A 16,757-nucleotide genomic window follows, 5' to 3' on the forward strand; every position below is an offset into this window, starting at 1 on the left:
AAAAAAAATCTCTGCGCCAATAAGTGTAAAGTTATGCATTAAACTAAATTTGCATCAAGTGGTTTATAACATTATTAGACAGTCGCTTAATTCATTAGAATTTCAAAGACAGTTTCCTCAGCGTTTACTGTAGGAGGCAGTAACATTTCTATTTTGGTGATAAAAAGCAGCATGCTTTCGATGAGCAATTTTGACAGATTTCCTGGTGTCTGTAAATCCATTTTCAGTTACTCAAAACAAAGTCTCACGAATTAGGGAATGAAGGGAAAAGCTGCCGTGTGAATACAACTTTCCTCTAAGTAAACCCTAGAAAACTATTTGGTAGGAAAATTTCACATAGTATAGTTGACATTAGTACAACTTTTATGCTTTCCTTACAACACACTTTCAACTGTAGCCTAGAATCATTACAAACATAGTCGTAAATTGGGTTTCTCACATTCACTGCCTCCCATCAATCTGTAATTATTCTTACAATGTCAGTTGTACCCTCACTAAGCACTTCAAAACACATCAAAGCAGCAACAGTTGTGTCATGAAAAACATTGTTTTCCAAGTTTACATTTTGACGTTCAGTGGCAATGGGATACACACTTCTGTAATTGAGCTTTGCAGCTGTGGTGTCTATGTATTCTGCTTTGCATAAATTTACCGCATCAGACAGCTTGGCTTCTAAAACCTGTTCACAATTCTGGTCAATTGGGGAGAATATAAATGTCGTGACTACATCAGCTAAGTTTATGCTATTGTTTCTCATGTTCTTAAACAGATGCACAATGTAATACACGATATATATGACATTATCTTTACTATCAAAAGTTTGCTTTCAGAGTTTTCTGTCAGTTTCATTAACAAGTGTCTATTTACAACATTGTTATCACAGATTATAGTCACCACTAAGTCCGCAAGACGTTAAAATTTGTATCACTGCAAGTATTTTTTCATATACCTCCTGTCCAGTCACGTTTTTTCATTGGATGCCCTTCTTTCATCCTAGCAAATACAGATGACATCAGAAAAGCTAGAACTGTTATAGCTTCAGTTCTTAATGAATTCTCAGCAACACCAGTTATAACACCTTCCTTGAGCTGAAATTTTGGATTAATATAAATCTCATCCAACTGTAAAATGAATATTCTTTCCTCTTCAGACAATATGGCAGCTAAGTCTTAAGAAAATGGCTTGACTTATTTTCTGCTTAAATGTTTAAGGAAACATGAAGTTTTTGTTTTTGCGTTGGATGTGATAGATATAAAAGACAGTTTGAACGAAGAGCACTGTATGCCGCATTGGAGTGTTAAAATATTAAGAAAAAGCGTAGCAACATTCTGAGTACCTTCTCTTTTCGCACCACATAACATAGCTTGTTCATACAGGAAATTGACACAAGTGCTATTTCCACTGTCACAGCAAAATTTTACTCCAAATATGCAACACAGTCTCTTAGTTTTGTGATACAATCATGCTCACAACTTTCACTGGATGTTTCAGTGGTTACATACCTTTGTAGAATGTTCTCTAACAGTGACCACCGAGATATTTTCAAGTTTAGAAGCACCATCCATTTCAAATCGTGGGCACTTACAATATTATTGCCAACACGCTCTTCAACACACAAGCAAGCCACTCTCATTTCTCTCACGAAGATCTCCCTCTTGCTTTCGTCTTCTGTCATACAGATCTTTTCTGGAGTCAAATTTAGACGGTTTCCATAAATAATGCGGTAGATTGGCGAAAATTTTTGGTATTGCGTCGTCTCTTAATTCTAGTCGAACTCTTAGGTATTTCTTCTTGTTTCCTATAATCTTTAAACGTATCATTTTTGCGAAATTCTTAGCACAGGCCACACATCTCTAGGAGGGAAAAAAGTCTTTTCTTGGAATGGCTTTTAACCATCACGGTGCATATTCTTACCGGTGGGGAACCGGAACACCGTGATATAGCTTTTATAGCCATAGGATCGGTAACTGCTTGAGCATCCTGGGACACATAACTTGTCTGGCATCTGAAAAATATCATTAAACTAATGGTAATACACATTTCCTGAAGGTAACAAACAATTTGGCACTAACATGTTTACCATGTGGCTCCACTCTCTACATTATATTTACATTTCGTTTCTATAAAACCATATCCGTCAGAAAACTCACCTTTGTAAACAGATCAGCGATCTTTCGACGTCGAGAGAAAAAGTTTACAGTAACAATAGTATCAGATCTCACAGCAAACGAAGCCCAACGTTCACAAGACACACAATTCAGTCGACCGTCTACACAGCGTTTCCGCTTATGACTGCAGCGTGTGTGAAGTGAGCTATGGAAGGACGGTACTCAAACAACAGCCCCCAACATGATCAACGTTGAAGGCGTGTACCCGTTCTCGGTGGTCATCGACAAGGTGGTCAACAAGGACCAGAGTGTAGCGACAGGGTAGCCAGGCAGCTACCAGTCCGCTCGAACACAAGTCTCCCACGGAGGTAGACGCTATCAAATGATAGTGACTCGGTTGTGTGGAGATGTCAGGTATCCCGCATACCATCTTCCGCTCAGGCGGAGGCCCACAGTCTCTGGAGCCAGAGTGGCTGGCTGCGTCACCGTGTACTCCGAACGGTCTTCGTCTAGAAGTTAGAGGCTGGCGATGGCAGCATAGCTCGACTGTCGGCATCATGTACACACACAGATACTGTCTGAGAACACCTGAGCACACTGACGGACAGGGTCTCATTGAAGTACTGTTTATGCGAAACAGATCGGTTACAGTTATCCTCCAGCCTGCTCTTTAGCCCAGAAATCAAAACAACTTTGAGTGCCCGCTCACCGTTGTGATGCAAATGTGACTTCACTTGGCCAACTTTTCTCGCCCAACCTGCTCTTCTGGACGCTGTGTTGTAGCTGAAACGTGTTTCAGTTTCGCTTTTCAGAAGCAGTGGAGGGAGTATTTTGCGGTATCGGCGTACTGAATAAGTAACCTTGCATTCTGAATCCGTCTTCTTACTTTATACTGCATGGACACCGTGATAACGGCACCTCGCTCCCTATGACGTCATTGAGAATGACCAAAGATGTTGCCCGTAGTTGTGCTACTGTTCATCTGCACTCTGGTTGGAAAGAATATAGTCTGCATCAGATGATATAAATTTAGGATATCTTCTAACATTATTTTCCTTGCAGAACAATTTTTGAAATTAATATTAAAGTCACCACATAAAACTAACTTAGGTACTTTCTATAAAATGAACAAAGAACTCTCTCTAGTTTGATCAGAAATGTCCTGTGAACAGAGTTAACGGACCTATAAATACTTATAAATTAAAGTCCAGTTTCACTATATTCAGCTGCTCCATTACAACATTCAATGACCTGTTCAGTGCACTACTTTAATATGTCAATAAATGGAATATCGTTTTTCACGTACATGGTCGTTCGCCCACTCCGCCAAGAACTCCTTGAAAACTAGCCAGAGAATGTTTATCCCGGTATACGAAGTCACTGAATGTCACAGTGGTGCTCTGATTTACCGAAAAGGTAAAGTGTGTGTGGTTTTGGATCTTATGGGCGCCCAACGACGAGGTTATCAGCGCCCTGACATCGATTAAAACAAACGAATGTAGATAAGAACGAAAACTGTCGTACACGCAAGCACACGAAACGACCACACAATGACTATCGCACAGGCACTCTCACGTGCACTATAACCAATGAGGAGGCAAGATAGCCAATCAAGAAATTAAAAGAGGGAAAACAAACCACAATAGAGCTTAAACAACAGCAACTGGAAATGTGACTGGCTGACCACTTACGAAAAAATTTGGGTGAGCCAGCCAACCCGTTGACACATTAAAACTATCTCCCCAAAATCTTGTAAAAAATGTGGGACGATTCACAGAACTTTAAAACGCGAACCACATTCGTTTGAGCATTGCATAAAATAGACTGCAGATCCGGTGGCAAATCCGCTGCAGTCCGCTGGTCAGCAAATAAAATGCAGTCCAATAAAATGTGGTGCACCATGATCTGCACGCCACAAGCACCACACCTAAGAAGGTCCTCTCGCCGGAGTAAAAATCCATGTGTCATAGGGCTGTGGCCAATGCGAAGACGAGTAAGGATGACCTCGTCCCGTCGACGTGGCTGGAAGCAAGTACGCCGTCATCTCCTCCCTCAGCTCTCTGTCCATCTCCACTTCCCCTATGTCTCTCCGCTTCTTCTCCCTCCCCCCTCCGTCCACCCTCTCCTTCCTTCTCCCTATGTCCATTCCCCTCCCCCCCTTCTCCGTCCATCTTCTCTTCCCTCCTCTCGCTGACCTTGAGCCTTGTTTATAGTTGCAGCCAACGAAAACTTGGTTGGGAATAGAAGTCGCTTAAAATAAATGGGTAAATCAGTTGGGATCATTGGTGTACATAGTATGAGAGAGCCCTCCTGGTGCTGGATCTGGGAGGATAGTAGCTTCGATGGGAATATTTCGCGTAGTTTTAATCTCAAACGGTTGGGATTAAAAAGTTTGGCACCATACAGATTCGGTAGTAGTATTGTATCCATAAGCCTAAAAGCCAAACCTACAATCTACGTGTTTTCTGATATAACCGACTGTGAAGAAAAACAATTCATGCTGTGGCTTAAATGCCCTGCTATCGCAGTTAAAAGTGACTGTGAGAAAGGAAACGAAACATCACTTTTCACAGCATAGAATTTTCTTTCTCGCACTCAGTTTTAACATAAAACTATTACATTGTTGTTTAAAAAAATATATAGCCTATGTCCGTGTGAATGTTTATCTGAGTATCTTGTAAAAATTTAAAGTAAATCGACTGAGAATTTTTAGCTAACAAATGGTTCAAATGGCTCTGAGCACTATGGGACTCAACAGCTGAGGTCATTAGTCCCCTAGAACTTAGAACTAGTTAAACCTTACTAACCTAAGGACATCACACACATCCATGCCCGAGGCAGGATTCGAACCTGCGACCGTAGCGGTCTCGCGGTTCCAGACTGCAGCGCCAGAACCGCGCGGCCACTTCGGCCGGCTTTTAGCTAACAGCATTATGTATATTTTTGTATTAGGTATATTTAAAAAATATTCAGGGGATAGGCAAAATAATGTGAACACCTCTACTTACTTGGAAATGGTTTATTAATAAGGGGTTGGACACCCATTTGCCCGATTCTTCTTGGAATAATGGCATATAATGATTGCATAGTTTCCAGTGGAATGTTATGCCACTTTTCTATCAGAACCTCTGCTAACTCCTGTAGTGACGAGGAAGGCGGAAATCTGCTCCGGAACCTGCTCTCCAATACCGCCCACAAGGGTTCGATACTGTTCAAAACTGGGGACTGTGCTGGCCAGGGAAGACGCTGCAGTTCAGTTGCATGCTCCTCACATCACGATTGAACTGTCCTGGCTGCGTAAATGGGTGCATTATCGTCCTGAAATATGGCGTCATTGTTGGGGAACAACATTTGAATCATGGGGTGCGCCTGATCGCCTAAAATGTTCACATAATTCTGTAAAACGGCCTTTGAGAGTAATGTTGGGACCAGCAGAATACCATGATATGGCTGCCCCCCACCATCACACTTCCACCTCCATGCTTAACCATTGAAATTAAACAATTAGGATTATAGGCTTCTCTTGGCGTTCTGCACAAGTAAACACGGTCCGATGTAGGAAATAACGAAAACGTTGTCTAGTCAGACCATATGACGTGTTTCCATTCATCAGCAATCCAGGATTTATGCTCCTGACACCATGTTTCACGCTTCTTTGTGTTGTTTGTCGTCACTAATGGTTTCGGTATAGCAGCTAAAACCTAAGCTCCGTCCGAACAGGACTTGAAAGGCCCAACGGTACCGACCGGCCGCCGTGTCACCCTCAGCCCACAGGCGTCACTGGATGCGGATGTGGAGGGGCATGTGGTCAGCACACAGCCATCCCGACCGCATGTCAGTTTACGAGACCGGAACTGCTACTTCTCAATCAAGTAGCTCCTCAATTTGTCTCACAAGGCTGAGCGCACCCCGCTTGCCAACAGCACTCGGCAGACCGGATAGTCACCCATCCAAGTGCTAGCGCAGCCCGAGAGAGCTTAACTTCGGTGATCTGACGCGAACCGGTGTTACCACTGAAACAAGGCCGTTGGTGGTATAGCAACTCGTCCATGAATATTCGGTATATGGAGTTCTCGGTGGACAGTGTCGATAAATTCGGGGTCTCTAAGATGGCTATTGAGCTCTGCAGTCACTTTAGCCGCCGTAGTTTTGTGTTGTTTTGATAGAATTCGCGTTAGCGTACGACGATCTTTGTCATTTAGTTTTGATTTGCACCTACTATTACGTTTACACGATGATGTCTCTCCATGTTTTGTGTAGGCTGCCATGACCGTTGAAACAGCTGCTCTTGAAACATTCAATAAGTTGGCTGTCTTGGTTACTGATGCTCCAGCTAATTGGGCCCCCACAATCCGCCCTCTTTGGAACTCTCTTAGATATTTCATTGTACCTAGACCTCTGCCTCTCAATACAAATACGAAGTGTGCACTGCTCGTAAGCAGCCTACACTGATGCTTAGTCCGTACTGAACACTCACAGTCCAGTGCGACACGTGTCTTAACTGCTTCGTTGACCGTTAAACACAACCACCCCATTACTACCATTGTTCACATTACTTTGTCTAATCCCCTGTAGCATATGTCCATCCAAATGTTTATTTAACTGACGTGTAAACGTTTTAAGTAAATAGGCCAACAAATTTTAGAGATTTTTGCTAGCAATGTTTCCTCTTTGTATACACTGAAGAGCCAAAGAAACTGGTACACATGCCTAATACCGTGTACGGCCGCTGCGACCACGCAGAAGTGCCGCAACACGACGTGACATAGACTCAACAAATGTCTGAAGTAGTGCTGGAGGGAACTGACACCATGAATCCTGCAGGGCTGTCCATAAATCCGTAAGAGTACGAGCGGGTTCAGATCTCTTCTGAAGAGCACGTTGCAAGGCATCCAGGATATGCTCAAAAATGTTTATGTCTGGGGAGTTTGGTGGCCATCTGGAATGTTTAAACTCAGAAGAATATTCCTGGAGCCACCCTGTAGCAATTCTGGACGTGCACAGTGTCGCATTCTCCTGCTGGAATTTCTCAAGTCCGTCGGAATGCACAATGGACATGAATGGATGCAGGTGATCAGACAGGATGCTTATGTACGTGTCACCTGTCAGAGTCGGATCTAGGCGTATCAGGGATCCCATATCACTCCAAGTGCACATGCCCCACACCATTACAGAGCCTCCACCAGCTTGAACAGTCCCCTGCTGACATGCAGGGGACTGTTCATGCCCGAGGGAGGACTCGAACCTCCGCCGGGATCAGCCGCACAGTCCATGACTGCAGTGCCCAAGACCGCTCGGCTAATACCGCGCGCCCAGGGTCCACTGGTTGTCTCCGTACCTGTACACGTCCATCAGCTCGATACAATTTGAAACGAGACTCGTCCACCCAGGAAACATATTTCCAGTCATCAACAGCCAATGTCTGCGTTAGCGGTCCCAGACGACGCGTAAAGCTTTGTGTCTTGCAGTCATCAAGGGTACACGAATGGGCCTTCGGCTCCGAAAGTCCATATTGATGATGTTTCGTTGAATGTTTCGCACGCTGATACTCGTTGATGCCCCAGCATTGAAATCTGCAGCAATATGAGGAAGGGTTGCACTTCTGTCACGTTGAATGATTCCCTTCAGTCATCGTTTGTTCCGTTCTTGCAGGATCTTTTTCCTTTAGCAGCGATATCGGAGATTTGAAGTTTTACGGAATTCCTAATATTCACTGTGCATTCGTGAACTGGTCGTACTGGAAAATACCCACTTCATCGCTACCTCGTGCGCCGACTATAACACCATGTTCAAACTTACTTAAATCTTCATAACCTGCCATTGTAGCAGCGGTAACCGATCTAACACCTGCGCCAGACATTTGTTGTCTTAAATAGGCGTTTCCGACCGCAGCGCCGTATTCTGCCTGTTTACACATCTGTGTATTTGAATACGGATGCCTATACAAGTTTCTTTGGCGCTTCAGTGTATTACTACTACTACTGCTACTGGTACTACCGAACCCGGCAATGGGAATTCGATATACGTTCTAAACGCCTCTACCCCTCTCTCCCTTCCATCTTCTCCTCCCCTTTACCTTTGTCCATCCCCTCCTCCTCCTCCTCCTCCTCTCCCTCTCTCTGTGCACTACCTCCTCCACTATCTCTTTGTCCATCTCCTCTCCCCTCTCTAGGTCCATTTCTTCCCCCCTCTCCCCACTCCCCCCTCCCTCGGTCCACTTACTCCTCTATTTGACGGTTCAGAGTCTGTAGCAGTATTCTAATCATAAGCCAATAAGCCATAAATACACCTTTCCTGTTTTTTGTAAAGCTGATGAAAAGGAAGAAACAAAACGAAACTTTATTATGTATACAATTTTTGTCTGTTATATGTATATTTCCGTAAGAGCGTGCAAAAATGTGGCAGTACTTAGAGAATGCTCTACTCAACAATTTGAAGCAGGGAGAAGCCAGCTTAAGAAGATATGGAAGTAAACTTGGCTACCGCTTTGTCTAGCATTACAGTTTTCCAGCTTATTTACAACGAACATTCGTACAATTTTACACATATTGTGCCGTTTATTCCCCGCAAGGAAACAAGGAGGAAGAGCCTGATTACTCGCATTTATATTGTCTCATGACAGAACGTGGTATGAATCAACGACAGACCCTTTCAACATGACGGTGCACCGCCTCACTTCAGTGTGGATGTCCGCAACCATGTCAATGCTGTATTTCCTGGTCGCTGGACGGAAGGGGAGCTCCTATTCCATGGCCTACGAGGTCACCTGACGTGAATATCCTTGATTATTTCGTATGGGGATATCTAAAGTCACTTGTGTATAAGACCCCAGTGGATACGGAGATGGAATTAGTTGCCAGAATTGCAGTTGCCTGTGATGTGATTCGAAACCCATCAGGGATATGTCTCAGGGTGCGTCAGAACCTTGTTAGCCGAGGTCATACTTGCATTGAGGCTGATGGTCGTCAGTTTCAGCATATTTTGTAAGGTACAGTACAAATCATACGTTCATTGTGTCAATGATGGTATTTGCAGTTAAACAGTAACTAATGTAAATAAAAAGTACGCAGTAATGTAATTTTATTCCTATTATCTCCTTAAGCTAGCTTCTCCGACTCCAGATTGTTCAGCAGAGCATCCTCTATGTCTTGTTAAATTTTTTCACGCTCTTACGGAAACACTGTGTATAAGAAGAAAGAATGTATACATGAGAAACAATTTATTTGATGCTTCACATGCCTTGCTATCGTAGTTGAAACTGATTGCAATAAAGAAATCGAAACTGCGCATTTTCATAGCACAGCACACCATTTTATTCCTCACAGTCGGTCTTAACAGGAAACCTGTACATTGTCTTTAAAAAATTTATAACCGATGTCCACCTGCATGTTTATTAGTATATCATGTAAAAATTCGAAGTAAATGTCAAGAACTTTTCGAGACTTTTGGTAACAACATTTCCTCTTTATACATTACATAAATATTTATATACTCTATGTACTAAAGCATATAGCCTTTGTCTCTTCAAATATTTGTTAAAGTAACATGTAAAAATTTGAAGTAAGTTGCTCAAAAAGTTTTAGAGAGGTTTGATATGGTGTTTCCTGTTTATTTATTACATATATATATATATATATATATATATATATATATATATATATATATATATAGCCTGTATCCTTCCGAATATTCATTAGACTATTATGTAAAAATTTGAAGTAAATTGATCAAGAATTTGTCGAGCTTTTGCTAAAAACTTTTCCCGTTTGTATAGTAACTACATATTTATATGTATATGGTATACATTTAAAACATCTTCACCCTGTGTCCTTCCTAACATGTATTAGAATATCGAGCACAAATATGAAGTAAATTGGTCAAGTAATTTTTGAGATTTTTGTTAACAGCCGTTAACAACGACCTGTCTTTATACAATGTGCTCAAAAAAAGTGTCGAATACTTTGAGAGGTGGTACTACTCGTCGAAACAAGAAAAAATAGTCAAACAAACATGGGTCCGGAAACGAATACTAACCCAGAGAAACGTGAGTTTATAGGAAGGGCTGTGCGACGCTTGGTTGTGAATATTAGCACAGTCGTTGCATTGCGCTCCGCCAAACATGTCGTCAGGGTATTACGTCTTACTCACAGTACTCTACCTGCCATTAGGTAGTCTGCCGTCAGTTGTGTGGTTCGAGTCGTATTGTAGGCTACGTTATCTTTCGTCACGTTTGTGTGCCTTATTGCACGGTAATGTCAACCCTGAGCGCCTGTCATGATGTTTCACCTTCTTCCAACTGCAGATTAACTGTTATTGCGCTGTTAGCACGCGCAAATGGTGTAGTACATTTACATTTTTTCTCTTCCATCGCTTGTTAGCAACGGAAGGCTACTACTCGACGAGTGACATGGCGGATATGATTTTCTGCTGCGGTTTAGCAAATGGATGTAACCTGCGAGTCCGTGCCCTCTATAAAGAAAAATATCCACAGCACAAAATGCCCCCTGATAATCTGTTGGGCAGATTTCTCCTGTGTCTGAGGGACACATGTACCCTTGCACCTCGGAAGACTGACAGTGGAGTTTTCACGCCTGACATGGAGGAGCATGTGCTACGTTCGGTGGAAGAAACCCCTGGGACCAGTGTGCGATGAATAACAGCAGCAGAAGGCGTGTCTCATTCCCTTATCTGGGCAGGGGGCTACTTCCTGGACGATTGCTGTACCCACATCATCTAGAGCGCAGACGGCGTTTCTGTCAATCGCTGTAGCATAAATGTGCCGCAGATATACTGTCGATATCCAAGACTTTATTTACCGACGAAGAAGGTTTACAAGAGATGGTGTTGTGAATTTTCATAACTAACATATTTGGGCAGATGTAAATCTCCAAGCAATTCAGAAAAGAGGGCATCAACAACATACATGCAGGCGTACTTGGCCATTCGTGCTATCGCATAGGTTAACTGGGGCGCATTATCTGGACTTTCTCATTAATGTATTGCCTATCTTGCTGGAAACTGTGCCACTACAGCAACGAATTCAAATATGATTCATCCATGGTGAAGGAATCGGTCTACGCCACACCAATCAACGACGTGCGGACACTAGAGGCTCGCGTCTGCAATGCGTGCTAGCAGGTACACGACAACCGGGTATACTTCGAAGGGTACGTCATTTCTTACGCCGGAGGCCAGAGGGGTGATTGTCATAAATTGACGCCACGTTGAACACCTCCTGTAAACACGTGTTTATCGCAGAAAGTAAGCCTTTCCGGACCCATGTTTATTGGACTTATCTCAGAAAGTATGCATTTCCAGATCTGTTTATTGGACTTACTTTCTTGTTTCGATGAGTACTACCACCTCTCAAAGTATTCGACACTTTTTTTTCGCCGGCCGTGGTGGCCGAGCGGTTCTAGGCGCTTCAGTCCGGAACTACGATGCTGCTACGGTCGCAGGTTCGAATCCTGCCTCGGGCATGGATGTATCTGATGTCCTAAGTTAGTTAGGTTTAAGTAGTTCTAAGTCTAGTGGACTGATGACCTCAGATGTTATGACCCATAGTGCTTAGAGCCATTTTTTTGAACTTTTTTTTTCGAACACCCTGTATAGTAGTACAGATTAAGTTTTTACAGAACCCTCAGATCGCGAGCCCTACTCACACTTGTCCGGCTTTTTTTCTTTTTTTCTCGCATGTCACCTTACGGTACCTGTGGATTATACTTCGTATTCCACATTTATTTCCCCTCTTCCCGTTACAGCCGCGAAGTACATCTACATCTACATTTATACTCCGCAAGCCACCCAACGGTGTGTGGCGGAGGGCACTTTACGTGCCACTGTCATTATCTCCCTTTCCTGTTCCAGTCGCGTATGTTTCGCGGGAAGAACGACTGCCGGAAAGCCTCCGTGCGCGCTCGAATCTCTCTAATTTTACATTCGTGATGTCCTCGGGAGGTATAAGTAGAGGGAATCAATATATTCGATACCTCATCCAGAAACGCACCCTCTCGAAACCTGGACAGCAAGTGACACCGCGATGCAGAGCGCCTCTCTTGCAGAGTCTGCCACTTGAGTTTGCTAGACATCTCCGTAACGCTATCACGTTTACCAAATAACCCTGTGACGAAACGCGTCGCTCTTCTCTGGATATTCTCTATCTCCTCTGTCAACCCGACCTGGTACGGATGCCACACTGATGAGCAATACTCAAGTATAGGTCGAACGAGTGTTTTGTAAGCCACCTCCTTTGTTGATGGACTACATTTTCTAAGGACTCTCCCAATGAATCTCAACCTGGCACCCGCCTTACCAACAATTAATTTTATATGATCATTCCAATTCAAATCGTTCCGTAGGCATACTCCCAGATATTTTACAGAAGTAACTGCTACCAGTGTTTGTTGCGCTATCATATAATCATACAATAAAGGATCTTTCTTTCTATCTTTCTTCTGTGCAAGTGGAACGACTATAGCTAATTTTCCGTGTGAGCTCGAACCTTTCCAATTTTAGCTTTGAGGCCACTTCGCGAGACATGTACAAGAGGCAGTAATGTAGTAGTTGGTGCTCACACCGTGATGCACAACGTCTCTGTTGCACCTTCTGCCATTGGCACTGGAATACGCATTTGCGCTTACTAAACGAACCCGTCCCCGAGCGCGCTGCTCATCTTCGGATCTTCACTATTTCCCTATCAGTTTGACCTGGTGTGGATCCCATTATGAGAAGCAATGCTCAAGCATTGGTTGAACGAGCGTTTTGTAAGCTACTTCCTACACCTCCTGAGGATTCTTCCAATAAATCTCAGTCTGACCCCGCCTTTCCTACGATTTCTGTTATATCCTCGATCCACTTTAATTAGCTCCGAATTATTATACAATGATCAGCCAGAATATTGTGACCACCGACCTGTTATCAGTTGATGTGCTGGCCCCCTAGCTAGCCAGATCTGAAACCAGTCGAACACATCAGGAATGTGATTGAACATAATGTCAGAGCTCATCGCCCCCCTCCCCGGAATTAATCGGTATTAGGTGACCTGTGTGTGCACATGTGGTGTCAACTCCCTTCAGCGACCAACCGAGGCCTCGTTGTTTCCATGCCACGACGCGTCACCGTTGTTATTCGTGTCGAAGGTGGACATACCGGCAATTAGGAAGGTGGTGATAATGTTCTGGTTAATCAGTGTACGTGTCTGTTTCCAGGGATTGTTTGGCAATCGTGTGATCAACCAAAATAACACGTCTTTCAGTCTATCTGCGAGCGATATCAAACCGTGCTCTAAGTACAGACCATTCTGCAATTGGCTACAATTTTACAAAGTTACGACATCTATATTTAAAAGAGCTTCATCAGCTGACAGCCTCATGGAGCTTCTGACGATATTCACCAGCTCATTTATGTATATTCTGAAGAGTAAGGGTCCTATAAACCTACCTCGGCGTGAGCCTGAACTATTTTTATGTCTAAGGATTTCTCTTCGTTAAGAATAGCATGCTGTATTCTATTTGCTAACTTCAGTCCAACCACAAAGCAGCCGTACGCTTGTTTCCATTCGCTAAGTGTGGAACAATAGCAACAGTCTTCCCTAGGCCAGTAAATACGGCATCAATCTGGGCGCCTGTATTTCCTTCCCTTTTGGTGCTGTGGACGAACAAAGCAGGCTGAGTATCGTTCTTTGCAGAATCCACGTTGATTCCTACAGAGGATATTTTTGGCCTCCAGGAGAGTTATAACACTTGAGCATGTACATCTACATCTACATGATTACCCTGTAATTCATCTACATCTACATCTACATCCATACTCCGCAAGCCACCTGACGGTGTATGGCGGAGGGTACCTTCAGTATCTCTAACGGTTCTCCCTTCTATTCCAGTCTCCTATTGTTCGTGGAAAGAAGGATTGTCGGTAAGCCTCTGTGTGGGCTCTAATCTCTCTGATTTTATCCGCATGGTCTCTTCGCGAGATATACGTAGGAGGGAGCAATATACTGCTTGACTCCTCGGTGAAGGTATGTTCTCGAAACTTCAACAAATGCCCGTACCGAGCTACTAAGCGTCTCTCCTGCAGAGTCTTCCACTGGAGTTTATCTATCATCTCCGTAACGCTTTCGCGATTACTAAATGATCCTGTAACGAAGCGCGCTGCTCTCCGTTGGATCTTCTCTATCTCTTCTCTAGCAACCCTATCTGGTACGGATCCCACACTGATGAGCAGTATTCAAGCAATGGGCGAACAAGTGTACTGTAACCTACATCCTTTTTTCGGATTGCATTTCCTTCGGATTCTTCTAATGAATCTCAGTCTGGCACCTGCTTTACCGACGATCAACTTTATATGATCATTCCATTTTAAATCACTCCTAATGCCTACTCCCAGATAATTTATGGAATTAACTGCTTCCAGTTGCTGATCTGCTATATTGTAGCTAAATGATAAGGGATCTTTCTTTCTGTGTATTTGCAGCACATTACACTTGTCTACATTGAGATTCAATTGCCATTCCATGCACCATGCGTCAATTCGCTGCAGATCCTCCTGCATTTCAGTACAATTTTTCATTGTTACAACCTCTCGATATACCACAGCATCATCCGCAAAAAGCCTCAGTGAACTTCCGATGTTATCCACAAGGTCATTTATGTATATTGTGAATAGCAACGGTCCTACGACACTCCCCTGCGGCACACCTGAAATCACTCTTACTTCGGAAGACTTCTCTCCATTGAGAATGACATGCTGCGTTCTGTTATCTAGGAACTCTTCAATCCAATCACACAATTGCTCTAATAGTCCATATGCTCTTACTTTGTTCATTAAACGACTGCGGGGAACAGTATCGAACGCCTTGCGGAAGTCAAGAAACACGGCATCTGCCTGGGATCCCGTGTCTATGGCCCTCTGAGTCTCGTGGACGAATAGCGCGAGCTGGGTTTCACACGATCGTCTTCTTCGAAACCCATGCTGAATCCTACAGAGTAGATTTCTAGTCTCCAGGAAAGTCATTAGACTCGAACATAATACGTGTTCCAAAATTCTACAACTGATCGACGTTAGAGATATAGGTCTATAGTTCTGCACATCTGTTCGACGTCCCTTCTTGAAACACAATCAAGTGCCTGCCAGAGGGGTCATCTATTCACCTTCAAGCTATTTCTCTACCGTTCCATTCTCCAACAGCGCGCGGGATCTACTTTGAACTTTTTCGGTGTTGTCCGTCAAACCTATCTGATGCGGATCCTACACCGCACAGCAGTACTCCAGAAGAGGACGTACAAGCGTAGTGTAGGCAGTCTCTTTGATAGGCCTGTTGCATTTTCTCAGTGTTTTGCCAATAAATCGTAGTCTTTGGTTTCTTTACTCACAACACTGACTGTCTGAACGTTCCAACATAATTTACTCGTAATTGTAATCCCTAAGAATTTAGCTGAACTTGCAACCTTTAGGTTTGTCTGATTTATCGTGTAATCGAAATTTAACGCATTCCTTTTGGTATTTATGTGCATGACTTCACACTTTTCCTTATTTACAGTCAACTGCCACCTTTCTCACCATACAGATCTCTTGTCTAAATCGTTTTACAATTTGTTTTGATCATTTGATGACTTTATGAGACGGTAAATGACAGCATCATCCGCAAACAGTCTACGAGTGCCACTCAGATTGTCTCCTATATCGTTTATGTAGATCAGGAGCAACAGAGGACTATAACATACAAAGTGTTCTAAAATTATAGACGAAATTGGAGCGGGAAATTTTTTTCTTCTTTACTCATTGTCAGTTTACAGTGAAATGACGCCATAGTTAGAGCGGTAAGAAACAAGCTGCTTATCTAGTATTCAGAGATTTCATCTTTCTTTTAATAGTATTCGACTCTTTTTGTCACTCTATCTATGAGTCGGCAGGAGGATAGTTGTCCAGCCATGTCTGCTGGTATTAAGACAGTATAGGAAGCACCCACTTGAGTGTCACGACTGAGCTCGGTAGATGAACTCAATCTAACTGAAAAGCAGATGTTACAGATAACACACATTAAGTGGTCCGAGATACTGTAAAAACTTATGGAACATATCACTCAAAGATAAGTATCGCTTTAATGCCATTGAAGGTACGTGCATATCTGAAGAGTTTCAATTGACTGGTATCAAGCAATAAAAGCAAGCTACATCATGAAAGTCTTTAATCATTAGTCCTAAAATCACGCAAGTTTAGTTTCTGATATCATTAAGATCTGAAGAATCTCACAAGATAACAAGATAAGAATAAGTTACCAAATACATACTTTGCAGAGGAACTGAAGGTATGATTCTCATCGTATCTCGACCAATGGCACAATATAATATGTTCCATTACAACGTAGGGTGACCTTTATTTCTAACGGATATGGCATGACGTCGTTTTCTCGAATCAGTATGAAGATACAGTTGAAATATACAGTCGCGTCCATGACTCAAGCAATCTTTAATATCACCAAACAATGCGAGGCACGTTGCTAATTTATACACGACACGATAAAACAGACAAACCTAAAGGTTGCAAGTTCAGCTAAATTCTTAGGGATTACAATTACGAGTAAATTACGTTTATACGCTAATAGATACTTAGCAATATTGTGACACATGTCGTAGTGATACGGTTACAGAG

This window comes from Schistocerca americana, chromosome X (genome assembly GCF_021461395.2).
Source record: "Schistocerca americana isolate TAMUIC-IGC-003095 chromosome X, iqSchAmer2.1, whole genome shotgun sequence".
NCBI classification, from domain to species: Eukaryota; Metazoa; Arthropoda; class Insecta; order Orthoptera; family Acrididae; genus Schistocerca; species Schistocerca americana.